Source organism: Gossypium arboreum, chromosome 8 (assembly GCF_025698485.1).
Source record: "Gossypium arboreum isolate Shixiya-1 chromosome 8, ASM2569848v2, whole genome shotgun sequence".
Taxonomy (NCBI): domain Eukaryota; kingdom Viridiplantae; phylum Streptophyta; class Magnoliopsida; order Malvales; family Malvaceae; genus Gossypium; species Gossypium arboreum.
Genome location: NC_069077.1, coordinates 91403178 through 91416103, shown reverse-complemented (window position 1 = coordinate 91416103; position 12926 = coordinate 91403178).

The window sequence follows — 12926 nt, the reverse complement described above, 5'->3', positions numbered from 1 at the left end:
GTACATACATTTCAATTTAATAACATTTAATTACTTATGAACTTACCTCATACGGATACGAACGGACCAGAACGACTAATCTAATTCAATGCAAATTCAACTTATTTAATCATATACTCAATCAAATTCATCTAAAAACACATAAATGGGCTAATTACACTTTTGCCCCTGACATTTCACATTTTTCACAATTTAGTCCCTATTTCACAAAACACAAAATATTCAAAATTTGACCACACTCATGCTTGGACGAATTTTCCTCTACTCCTTATATGCTCATATATACAATTTATTTCACATTTTAGTCCCTCAATTTCTCATTTTCACAAATTAGCCCAAAATATTCAAATTCATCAAAAATCCAATACAAAATATATTTATCTATCATCAAGCTTTCATATTTCACCATTTATCATCACAAAGCTTACAAAATAAAAAATGGCATCTCATGAAATCATCATCAAATTCTAAAATTTAAGAATGGGTTTTGTAAAATACGAAGCAACGATCTCAAAAACATAAAAATTATTGAAAACTGAGCTTAAAACTTACCTAAATCAAGCCCTAAATGTGTTGAATCCTTAAAACTCTTTTCTCCTATTCTTTCTTTGCATATTCGACAATAATGAAGCAATATGGCCTTACTTTTGTATTTTTATTTATTTATTTAATCTATTATTATTCAATTTACCTAACCAACCTTTAAAACTTATTCTATTTACCAATTTGCCAAGCCATGAATTCCAGTAACCCTTATAATGGTCTAATTACATTATAAATGCATCATATTATAAAGACAAATTCAATTAAACATTCTCACATCTATCAACTTTTTCTTTTTACGTGATTAATCCCTTTTTATCGAATTAACCATACAAACGGTAAAATTTCTTTACGAAACTTTCACACATCTCTAATATCATACCATAGAATTTATTAAAATAATAAAATAAATATTTTAACTTTGGATTATGGTCCCGAAATCACTGTTTCGATTAACCCCAAAAACGGGCTGTTACAATTTTATTACTGTATGAATTGTGATTGACTCATGGACGTATTCGACAAAGTTACGACAAGAGTGAAATCTTGGTTGAAGCTTAGGAATAGATAGGATGAAAATGTCATGACATTAGGGTTACAAGACTATGTGTAAGACCATATCTAAGATATGGCATAAGTATGAAACTTCGTGTAAGACCATAGCTGGGCCATTGGCATCGATACGAGATCCCATGTAAGACCATATATGGGATATGGCAATGGTATGGTACCGTGTGTATGGAACTCCCGAGTATCCTTTAGTATTCCAAGTGGTTCAGCGGGTAATTTAATGAGTATGTCAATGGTGAATTGCATGCAAATCCAATTCGAGATGACTCAGGTATGTACCAAAAACTCATATGTGATGAGCTCGTTGTGTGATGAAGCCTCGGTAAGGTTTATGATTATAAGATCTTAAGAATAATTATGCCAATTATCATTATGTTAATTGTATGTTAAATGTTGGGTGATGATGCTTATAATTTGCATGGGAATTTACTAAGCTATATAGTTTACTCCTATATTCTTTCCCTTGTTTTATAGTGTCACCAAGCTAGCTCGGGGATCGGAGGCTGTCAGAGATCCGCTCACACTATCAACTTATTATTTTGGATACCAAAGAATTTAACATATTGGGTTATGGCATCTATAGAGACTTGGTCATTTTGTTATGTGTCATGATTGATTTAGCCAGATGTGTTGGCTTATGTTGGTTGATAATTCATTTTGTAAATGGCCATTTAAATTGGCTAATATTGGTTTAAGTATATATGCATATGATGATGTTTTCATGGATGTGGAAATTTGCATGGTTTAAGTTGATAAGTATGTGATGATTGTATGTGGTAAATGGTAGCATGTGAATGATATGTGGATGTCTTGATTGTGGTTGAATTGGTTTAATGGAATTGCTTGGATTGGTGTTATGTTTTGTTGTGTAGGTGTGTGCATAAAAGGGTGACAATATGGCTTGGTAAATAGCCCTATTTTTTTTCCACAAGGGTAGGCGCACGGGTATGTGTCTAGGCTGTGTGTGACACACGGCTTGCCCTATGGGCATGTGCTCCGGCTATGTGTCCCTTGCACCTTAATTGTTGCAAAATAGAATGCTTAAAATTGAGCACACGGGCAGAGACATGGGCGTTGTCACAGCCGTGTGGATGACATGGCTTTAGGCATGGGCGTGTGAAGTCTACACCTATTTTATGAAAAATTTTGAAAATTAAATCGACCACATCGCCTAGAACACTGGTGTGTGACTTGGCCATGTGTTTTCAATTTGTTATTGGGTGACAAACAGAGAGCTACACGGGTTACGGACACAGGCGTGTGTGACCACACGGCCTACCCGCACGGGGGTGTTCCAAGCCACACAGGTGTGGCACTTAAAAACATGAAAATTTTTCTATATGTTGTGAAATTTTCTACAATTCTCAGTTTAGTCCCGAACTGCTTGCAATGCATATTTTGGACCTCGTTGGTTTGTTTTAGGGATGATATGAATGTATATGAAGAGTTTTAAATTTGGATGGAAATTTGGGTCTCGGTTTTGTATGTTTGCCTGTGTATAAGTCTGGTAATGCCTCGTACCCTATTCTGATGTTGGATATGGGTAAGGGGTGTTACAATATTGATGAAATTGATTGAATGTGTAAATGTTTCAAGTGAAATGATTACTAAGAGACTTTAATGATATATAAATGTTTTATTGATTGAGAAATTGTGTGCTAATGTATTGGAATGGAATTTAATGGTATGGTTTGATGCATAATGCTATGAAAATATGACGATTTGAAATGGTATATCTATATTTGGTAATTTTGAATTGAGCAAGTAGTTTTGATAAGTTTTGGTGCTAAAATTTTGGACATGTTGCATTGGTACTTAGAATTGTATGAACTAAGTAATGACAATGGATGTTTAGGAATGCCTTTAAATTGGTTTTGTGCAGGTTTAGATGTGAATATATGCACTAAATAAGCTTAAAGTTTGGCTTGGCATTAAATAGGTACTAAATGAAAAAAAATTATAAAAATGGTCCTCGTGTTGACGTGAAATACCTATCGTCGCAACGTCGATAGTCCGTTTGTGATGTCTTGGCATCAAGTGGTCCAATATTGTGATGTGACTCAATATTTTGGCAATTTCACAGCGTAAAGGTCACGTCTCAATGTGGAACCTCAACTTTCAAAACCTTTCAATTTGGTCCTAATTCATGTCTGGTCTACAAAAGAGCTTTCGTAAGCTCAATTAAGGCTTAAACTTAATTGTGTACTATAATATTCAGGTTTTCATGATATGATTGAATATTTGAATGATTCATTTATAATGTGCTTGATTTAAAATTTTACAAAAAGTTACAAAAAGGTTCCTATTTGATATCAAGTTGACTTTAGAGCATTTGTATGCTTGTATAAGACTCGAAAAAGAATGTTCATGTTATTTGATGTCATATTATTGATTGATTCCATGATTCATAGAATGGAAGGATGTTTTTACTGTGAATTTGTTAGTAGTTGCTCCAGCAGCTAATGTGGCACTCTGTTGGTCAGACTCGATTATCGGGTTAGGTAATGGGTGTTATATTTAGTGGTATTAGAGCTAGAAAATTAGTTGACTCTCGGACTTGTAACATGTGTTGAGCCTAGAAATACTTGCGACAATAACCACTGCTAGTGTGATGCCTTTAGATCTGAATTGACTCTGTTTTCATAAAGATTTATTATGATGGTTGAGTTAAATCGTGCCTTGTCTAGTAAGTGAATAATAATGTTTTTGCTTCTGATTAGGGAATTGTTATAGTGTGTTCGCTCCAAAAGTGCTAGGGAATAAGGCAAGAGGTGTAACACCATATACCCAACTTGATCTCCAGGTCTAGGTACCCAACATCACAATTAATTAAAACTACTTAATAAAATTTCTATCTAGTTATTTACAGACTTAGTCAATATTAAAATAATCATTCATTACTATTAAATCACTCTCATCCAAATTCAAAGATAATAACCAATTTAAAATTTGATTTCAATTATATTTTATACCTTACAAGTGTTCAATCCCTACAATCATTCTCCCCTGTTAAGTATGGATAATTAATTACATTAGCTTGAGACTCAAGACTCTAATACAGATAAAATAAAACAATTTCCCCTTAGGAGTAGCCTCAAAAGGTACCTCTATTTATACATGATACAATATGGCACTGCTCGCGCAACTTGGCAGTGTTTGCTTGATCCCTCCATGATCCTTAAATCACTCCTTAATCCTTCATTTAGAGTAATACAAAAGTAAGTCCAGATGAATTTAGTGAGGTTCTATATAGCAGTAATCGTGAAAACTCTTAGTTTAACAGGTAAATAAGAATTAATGCTCGGAGATAAAACTCCCTGAGTGGCTTAGGAGATTCCGTAGGTTTGACATAGCATCTTGATGCCTTTACATGTTTTGTATAACGCCTCAGTTCCGGCGGGTACAAGGTTTGACAAATAGTCTTAAGGTATTATGACTGGGGGAGTGGTATTAACCCAGATACATTTTGGGTGTATAGAGTGTATGGATACAGTTATGAGTTTCAATAATGAAAGTGCTATGTCAAATTGTTATGTCAATTAAAGTAGGTAGTGACGAAGTGGAAAGGTACTGGGTGTGAGTTGATGATAGAAGAATAGTACACCTTTATTCGTGGTACTACGCAAGTTATGTTGCAAGGTAAGCTAGATAGTAATCAACTGAATGTGAACAAAAATAGTCAAAAGATAAATGGGTACTCAAGTAGGTTTCTCCAAACTTGTGGTATTTTAGATAAGGCAATAGTATAAAACATGACACTTATCAAGTTATAAGCACTTAGATTATATTAATTGATATTCAAGATTTGGATAGGATAGTTTTCTTCTTCCTTCTTCTAGAATATTGTTATTTGAGGCTTAAGAAGCAAAAATGTATTTCTTTGAGTTAAAGATGAAATCTTGAATTATATGGAGGATTCTCTATGCCAAGGTAAGTTTTATAGCTTCGTGCGTCATGAAAGATTAGGCTTTTAAGAACGTATGAATCGTAAGAGGAAGAAGTAAGGCTTTTTATGTGGGTTATCTAATTTAGAGATGATAACAAGGTTTTTTGAAATGAGTTTTAATAGTGCTTTTCTATTTTATAAACCGTTGGTTGTTGGAATCCTTGATTGGACGTTAGATCTAAGGTTCAAGATGCTATCCGTGATTGTCAGGTGAGTCTCTAAGTTGACTCTTCCATGTATTCCATGTGTTCGATATGTCTCTATAAAAAGTAATCAAACTATGAACCTGCAACTAGGAAAGTATGGTTTGAAGATTATGCTATTGCATAACTGTTTAATGGATTTGCATGTGTTGTTTGTATGAAATCTGACGAGTTTAAGTAAGTGATAGGAATACTAAAGTTAAAGTATGGTTGTATGGGCATGTTTGGAAATATTTTGGGTGCTTGTATGAATCAAGTATTGAATAATAAATAATTCCAACGTATAAAGTGTCTGTCAAGTGAGTCTATGTCTGTTCACCATGGTGGAGTTAAAAGGACTATTACATCATATGGAAAAGTACTAAAGGAATGTGATTACCGAAAAGGGAGTTCCTTGTGTGATCTAGGACTATGAGGGGCAAACCTCATAAAATATTGGTCTTGGCGAATCCCAATCGTGAACATGCCACAAAAAGGAAGCCTTTGTGGAAATCTATGAAGGGAATGCCTTTGTGGCCCACTCTAAAGAATGGCCATTGTGGCAACCATCTGAAGGCAATGCCTCTATGGTAGACCCTAAGAGAAAGAAATGGTATTCACACAAACTTTGAAGGAACGATAGTTGTAATGAACTCAGAAGGAAAAACCACTATGGTGTATCATGTTACACCTTCGATGAGATATTTTAATGAGCTTCCTTTGTGGCAAGCTTCATATTGATTGTTACGACATATCTCGCATGGTCTTAAAACAAGAACAGAGAAAGTGGATTACGCCAGAGCATGTGTCAAATTATGAGTATGGATTAAGTAAATTTAAAGAACAAGCCTTAGTAAAGGCTAACGTTTGAGCATTTAAGGGAGGCTGTGTAACAGTGAATAGTAAGAAGAAAGGGTGGTCAAAGAAAGAGAAGGTAAGAAAAGTGAATTCAAACACTGTTTTACGAAGGGTATTATGTAAGGGAATCAAGATTGAGATGAGTATGAAAGGAAGAAGTTCTAAAAAGATGAAGAAAATGATGAAAGAATGTTAAGAGAGATTTATTATGATATAGCAGTTAGAGGGAAGAGATATGATTCATTAATTGTAAATTGTTCATTGTGAGAATTAATTGAAGATTTTAAAAAAAAGGAGTTGATGGTGATGGGCTATCTACCCATTTATGGCATTAAATGATTATTTCTCACTAAGTTCTTATGAACTTATAGGGATTATGTTTTCTACTTTAGGTTAAATTTGAGGCTGTGTTTGAGGGAACGATACTTGGACTATGCCAAAGGAGCAGCGTATCGGATTATTATGCATACAGAGCATGATTTTATGGCGTGATTGAGTCTATTTGGCACATAGAAACCCTCGAATTGAGTGAACTAAATTAGGCCATGGAATCTTTTCAGTAATACTTGTAATGAAATTACTTATGTAATATAACTAAAATTGTTCAGTGTTTAAGGTGTATAAGGGAATCATGATTAAGATGTGTATGAAAGAAAGAAGTTTTGAAAGGATGAAGCCACTGATGAAATAATGTTAAGGGAAATTGATTATTATATAGCAGATAGAGGGAGGAAATATGTTTTGTTAGTGGTAAATTGATCTTGTTGACAATTAGTTAAAGATTTAAGAAAAAGAGTTGATGGTGATGGACTATTCGCCTGTTCATCAAAATTAACGACTAAGGTATAAAAGATTATTTCTCACTAAGTTCTCATGAACTTAAATGAATTATGTATTCTGCTTTAGGATAAATGTGAAGATGTGCCTGGGGAAATGATGCCAGGATTACGCCAAAGGAGCGGCGTATCAGATTATTATGCATACAAAGCAAACTTTGATGGTGTGATCGAGTCTGTTTGGCACATAGAAACCCTTGAATTAGGATAACTACGTAAGAACATGACATCATTTCAGTAATATTTGTAATCAAATTCCCTATGTAATATAACTAAAATTGTTCAATGTTTATATTATGTATTGTATTATGAAGTCTTGTAATTAAGTAGTTAAAATCAATTGTAATTTGTGTAAGTAGAGTTAAGTTTCATCTGTTTTAGAGTGATAACACTTATGATTCGAACCCGGTTCATCAGATCTGATTTGGGGTGTTACAGGTTTGGTATTAGAGCCCAATTTAGATGGTTCTTGGACCACGAAGGTGAAGAGGACCTATATGCATAATACGCAAAACCTGGTAGAGTTCCTCACGTATGTTGAAGTTATCTTATCTTAAGATTGATGTTCTAGTAATGGTGTAATGAAGGGAAATAATGATGAAGTAAAAGGCAAAAGAAAGATTAAGGATTGATCCAACAATAAAAACAAAAAAGGGATGTTACTTGATTGGGAAGAAAATGAAATGAAAGATAAAATAAAAAAGAGGCACTTAGTCTTTTCCCTTGGTGCGATGCTCATTGGAATCAACGGGGACCTTATCTGTTGTGGGGACATCCTCTATATGCTAAACTTGTAACATCCCAATTTTGAGCCTAGTCGGAACAGTGGTTTCGGGACCACGAATCCATGAGGAAAATTTTATTTTTATTATATTTTATAAAGAGCGAGGAATTGAAAAATAGCATGTTAATACATTACTTATTACTTTTCATGCGAGCTTACTAAGTGTAAAGCTTACTCCCCCCTTTCCATTTCCTTAGTGTTCTCAGGTCGGCTCAAGGTTGGAGATCGTCGGAGGCAGCATCACACTATCAAGCCAATGCCTTTGGAATATTGTTACATATGTTAGAATTATCAAGTGAGTGGCATGTATAGGGACCTAGTTTTATAACTTGTGTTATTATAATTTGGCCAAATGTATTGGCCTATATTGAGCTATTGATTATGGCTATGTTTAATAATTGTGATGTGAATATGTTTATTTGCCATGCATGGTTGGTAATATGTCAAGTGTGTTGAATGCATGTTTTATTACGAATCGAGGTGGTCATGACCATGAATTGAATGTGTCTTAATAAAGGGTGTTTAATCACTAAAATGTTGCTATGAGTTGTGATTATTACGTGTATAAAGTTGTAAGGGGTTTTGGGTAACATAAAGGCTTGGAAAATAGCCTAAGAGTTAAATACAAGGGGTGAGACACGGCCGTGTGTCTTAACTATGTGAGGGACATGGTCTGGTGACACGAGCGTGTGACCCTATTTCATGAGAAAAAAATTTCTAAGTTTTCCCAAAACTTTCCAAAGTTCTCAGTTTAGTGTCGAACCACCTGTTGTATGTTTTAGGCCTCGAAGGCCCGTATAAGGGACGATATATATGTGTTTGAAAAGTTTTAATTTGGACAAAAATTTTATGGCCCATTTTTGCATGAATGACTATGTATGTGTTTGGTAATGCCTCGTATCCTATCCCAGTCTCGGGTACGGGTAAGGGGTGTTACACAACTTCCTATGGAGTTTGCTCTAAGTTATTGGGCACATTTGGACTATCATCGCCCTCCAATTCGGGCGAGGTAGGAATGAAGAAACCAGCTATCTGTCTATTTTTCTACATTTTAACTGGAATTCTTTCCCCTTCCTTACCCTTGGGATTGGAAAAATTGAAGCCCAATGAAACTATAAAAATCTTTTTGAGGAAGTTGAAGTCTACCTAACTCAAGTGCACTTGGGCGTGGACCCCATACCCGGTTTGATTGCCAGACCTGAGCTACAAGATGTTACGAATAAATACAGAACAATCACATGCAATTTAAAACATTAAATGATTATATAAATACACACATTAATTATAAAAAGAAGAAAACGATACTAAATCGAGCTTTAAAATATGATAGATTGCATTCGGGCATTAAAAAAAGGATTAAAGTGTAAAATTTTCAAAATTTTAAACTAAGTATCAATACCAAGGAAATAAGTATCAATATTTTTATGATAAGTACTGATACCAACATCGATATCTGTACCATTTTTGCTTTATGTAATTTGAAAACACTATTCATCTGGTCAAGTGTCGATACATTGGTCCCTAGTACCAATACTTTCGTCTAGATAGTAAAAAATATCTAGATAGTAAAAAAATCTCTAGTTTAAAATTTTCATTTCATACCAAAACCTATATCTTAAATTATGGATACAAATAGATACACATTTGACCTGCATAAAACTCACCCAACCCATTACAAACATGCCATAATTCAACCAAAATCTGTAACATCCCAAACCCGTCCTAGACGTTATTACCGGATCCGACGTGCCACATCAAAAATGTTAAAAACATTTTTCCGTTCTACGTTCAGAAAATTGTACTTGATGTTCAAAGGATTAATTCATTAAGGGTTAAAGTGAATGGAAGCTGTGCATCAGGTAGGAAACCAGACATGCTTAAGTACCAAGCTCTTTCGGATCCAATCCTAGACATGCACACCGCCATTGCCACACTTTAACATCGCGTATATTTTTAGGTTACCATTGAAATTATGTCTATTTTAGAATAAAACGTATTTAAGTTTGTAAAACGTTATCATAGCAGAAGCCTTGTTTGTAATCGTGTTACTTCGAAATCAGTTTATATTTTTGGAAAATGACCCCTAGATCTAGCCCATTTTGATAGTTAATATAATTTAAGGTCATCATGATAAGTTATAAATCGAAACCCAATTAAAAATAATCATAAGCGGCCTTATTACATAACAAAACCCAAATCATCAAAGTAAAGAAAATTGAAGTCCAAATCACCAGAAGAAATCCATATTGCAGAATGAGTGGCCACTCCGAATCCCTCGCAGCTCCAAGCCCACTATGGCTGGGGATTACCTGTATGGATGAAAATAGGGGATGAGTTTGGGGAAACTCAGTGTGTAAAATTAACCCAACCATAGCCATATCAGCTTAAACCATAGAAACATAATAAATTGGCCTTAGCCCAGAACAGAATACAGAATTAAACCCATGGGCCCATAACAGATTAGACCAGATATTTCATGTATATGCGAAACCTAACACATAACCAACCACATACACCCCCTTACCAACCTTTCACCATGTGGGGAGACTACTCGACCCACCCAACCGCTAAACGCCATAGAATTATGCAGCATGGCTGCCAGAACAGATAATGTGACAGAGTCACCAACATGAATAATCGTGTGAGCCACGAGCGAAATATGTGGCAGAGCCACCAGAGCAGATAATTGTGGCATAGCCACCAGGACGCTTCCTCCAAAATATAACCCATGTCCCCATGCAACAAATCTTCATTCATGGCATATCCTATCCATTTACGTACTATCAGAATACTTACCGCGCATACTTACCAAATTGAGCCCGTTGGCCCATGAACCCGATTTTTGGCCCATTAAGCCCACATTATCAAAATGTATGAAATCGCACGTACTGCAGTTTATTACCTTCAGAATACCAAACATACAAACCCAACTATCTTCCGAGCATTCGCACACTCGCAAATTCCCAAAATACCAACTTTCCGGCATTTCGGCTTTTCGGCTTTTGCCGATCTAGTCTATGAGAGGGTGTCAGTTACACACCTATTTTGTGATGATTTGTTGTCGAGATCCACGCACGAACTGCCTACAATTAAATCACTAACATATTACTCTAGATATCGAATTAATACTGAGTAAATAGCCCCTTACCATATTCGGCCAAACATGCTTAGAACCTTCTTGCTCTTACCTTGTTGCCAAACTATGTCTTAAATCCAAAGATCTGATCGTTCCACCTGTCCAACCCCTTGATCAGCAGCCTCTAAATCATATCATTTACCAAAGCAGAACAGTTATTACAACCCCTTAGGGCTACAAGTCCAAAAAAACGACAACCTCCCTAACCTTTTAGGGATTCCGGCTTTTCTTAAAATATGCAAGATAGACTAAGTTGGAAAGACTTACCACCGATTCTTCCAGTCAATGTTCCCCCTTAGTTCCTACTTGATTACGATGCGATTCTAAGCCCTCAAACGATAACAAAAGTCGAGCCCTCGGTGATCTCAAGATTCGGCTATGTCCTTAGGATAGTGTGGGAGTTTGCTTTTGCAAAAGTGTAGAGAAAGATAAAATATGAGGGTTTTTACTTGTGGTATTGTCGTGAAACACAGGGTTTAGAGGTTAAGAGAATCGGCCAAAGATGATGAGAAAAATAAGAGATTTGGCTAGGGAAAAATCGGTACAAAAGGAGTCAAGTTTTCGGGATTTCAGGATTTGAGGCAATCGGCTAAAGTCTTAAAAATAATGGAAGGAAGGTGGTATATAGTAGGGTGGCTAAAGGATTCGGCTATGGGGAAAATAAGAAGAAAAGAATAAGTGGATGGAGAGAAGAGAAAAAGAAAAGAAGAAGAGAATGGTCGGAAAGCGGCACCACTTACCACTAATGCCGAATTTATCTCGGCACTAGCCCTAGCGAAATTCCCATGCTAAAGTCCTTTGGCTGGCCACCTCTTGTTCCTTGATCAGCTCCTAGATTTCCTCCCTTATCTGCTCCTAAATCCTATCCCTTATCAACTCCTAAATCCTCTCTGACAGACTTTCACTTGGTTCCACTGCTTACCTTTTCGAACATAAAATAATAATTCCCTTAATATGTTGTCATTGTGACTTGAACCTCAGCTCTCCCTAGCATCCACACGCCACTTTTATAGCCTTGCCAGTGGCGTCACATGCCACTTTACCACTTGCTTCCTTATGTCTTATTTTGCCCAAATAATATTTAAGACCCCTGTTAACCAGAACCACCCTTTTCCTCTTATGGATTAAAATCACCTAAAATTACCGGGTTTTAGCTTAAGCTTGGGCCTTCCAGAGCCCACTAACATAATTAAACCTACGCCAAACAGTCAAAACACAAAAATTCCAAAATTCACCAAAATTAACAGAAGTCCCGAAATTGGGGCGTTACAAAATCTATTGATCATCTTACCTATTATAATTAACAACTAAATATACAATTAGGTACCATATTCCTAAGACTAATCAATATGCCAATTGGTACCATCACAAACAAATTCAAACCATAGTTCAATTATACATACAAACATGTATCATCATAGTACAATTTACCTTGTACATAATAAAAACTTACCATATCATTAAAACAATTTAATGTAATGAATGCATACACCACAGCTATCAACTAGCCCATTTACCATACATTTCACCCAAGATTACCACTCCCAACCATTTCATGATCTAAAATCAAGCTTACCATCACACACTTACTATCATCATTTGAAACACCCCTTACCCGTATTCAACGTCAGAACAGGATACGACGCATTACCAGACTTACATCGCAGGCAAACATACAAATCGAGTCATAAATTTACATCCAAATTAAATCCTTTGGTATTAAATCATAATGTCCCTAATACGAGCCTACGAGGCCCAAAAAATGCTTCGAAAGTGGTTCGGGAATAAACTGATAACTCAGGAAATTTTCATGGAACTTAGAAATTTTTTGCTATAAATAGGGGTCACACGCCTGTGTGGTTTGGGACATGCCCGTGTGGTAACACACGCTCGTGTCCCTAACTCGTGTAACTCTCTGTTTTGCAAGGCATGAACAAATTGAAGTAACACGGCCAAGTCACATGCCCGTATGCTAGGCCATGTGGTTAATTAATTTTCATAAAATAGGTGCAGACTTCACACAGCTTGGACATACATCCATGTCCAGGGCCATGTCACTCACACGGCTGAG